The following is a 1,814-nucleotide window of genomic DNA, read 5'->3' on the forward strand; positions in this document are numbered from 1 at the left end:
ATTTTAGGTCCATCTTGTTCTAGTGGGTATAAAAATGCCTTGAATGGGGTTGCTTTCTCAGAATTAGCTATGGCTTCAATATTGACAGACGTATTGAGGAAAGATACCAAGCCTGTCTTAGCTGCCAGTCTAATGAGCTGATCGGAATCTACATACACATTGCTTGGGAGGTATTCTACGAGTAGGAGGGAGCAAGGGTAAGTCTCACTGGTACTGTAGATGTCAATGTTACTGACGAGGTTACGATGGTAACCATCATTTCTCAGCTCCCTAGTGATGGTTACTTGAGATCTACAAGACACCGAGAGAAACACAGCAGTGCATAGAAAGAACACAGAACATACAACTTTGCCCATCATGCTTTATCTTCGTTATGGAGAATCAGAACTTACTCATGCTAATCCAGGACGAAAAGACGTTGTAAAGCGCTCATAAATAGCTTTAGAACTCTAGAACAGGACTTTCACAGCTTTTAAAATAATACCTGTTTGCCCGAAAAACTTCAACAAATCAACAGTCAGTGAGTCAGTCCAGTCCAACCGGCCAGCAGTGCAGATTTGCAGAAATGCGAAATAAGCGAAATTGCGAAACGAACCCTATTTGAAAATTCGCGGTTAAAAACTTCGAGGATTCATGCCCGCGTTCACACGATCTTGCTATTTATGCGCATTCACCTCCGCTGATGGTTCAATAGAGGACCTCGATTTCAACTAAAGTAGGTATATTAATCTCCCATTTTACGTTTTACGATAGTTCTGTAATTCCTAATCAAAGTTCTAATGTTAGTAGGTAGGTACCTACCTACATATTATAATAGGTAGGTACCTGTCTACCTACGTTTACTAGCTATCTAATGTTTTGTATTGTTTCTATGGTTACAACGAAAATACAAGTTAGATGTTTTCGTGCTGGAACACAAAGGAAAACTTACCACAGGAAATTAAGAATAGGGAGGCATGGGGTTGGAAAAAAACCTTTCTCTGATTAGTTCGAGGGGTACCTAGTACCTACCTGTCTGCTTACCGCGCTAAGGGCAGTTTTCCTACGGACTAATTCAAGAGAGTACCTAGGTATTTTGCCACCTACCCATTTATAAACCTATCTAAAATAAAATAATTCTGTTCTCAAAACATAGGGACCTACCTACTTGATTTGGACGTAGGTAAAAATACTATGAAAAATACCGAGAAATAATTTAATTAAATATTAGGTCAGTGTAAAAAAGTGTTTTATGTGTTTGAAATTTCAAAACCTTACTCACCGGAATGTCGGCTTACTCCAACAGTCTGATACCGGCCAGATTTCTGTCCCTCATTGGCCACATGACGATCTTGATCATCATTTTTTGGTCCTTGGTAAGTAATAAATAGGTACCTAGTTTGATAGGAATTTCACGTCCCTGAATAACTTTTTTCCCCCAAGGAGTTTTTTTTTTTTTAAGAGGTTTGACAGAGGGAACTGTAACTGCTATGGTCTTATCGTCCCGAAATCGAAGAGAGAAGGAAGACAGGATAGGAGAAAGCCAGCCGTTCCGAGAACAAACATTATCCCATCAGGATAAAATCCGCCCCGGGCGGGAATCGAACCCGCGGCCTAGCGCTTACAAGGCAGACGCACTACCAACTAAGCTAGCAGTACAACGGATCTGCCATCGTGCGGACGAAACATTCGAAAGCTAAGGGCGGGACTTCACTTTGAAATATGATTTGTCTATCCATGGATGAATTTAAACAAGAGCCTTGCCAAAGCCCAAGCCCTGCTTATACTGGAGGGAACTCAAAGGAAGATAGTTTTGAGGAACCCCGGTCGAATCA

Source organism: Diaphorina citri, unplaced genomic scaffold (assembly GCF_000475195.1).
Source record: "Diaphorina citri unplaced genomic scaffold, Diaci psyllid genome assembly version 1.1 scaffold23800, whole genome shotgun sequence".
NCBI lineage: Eukaryota > Metazoa > Arthropoda > Insecta > Hemiptera > Psyllidae > Diaphorina > Diaphorina citri.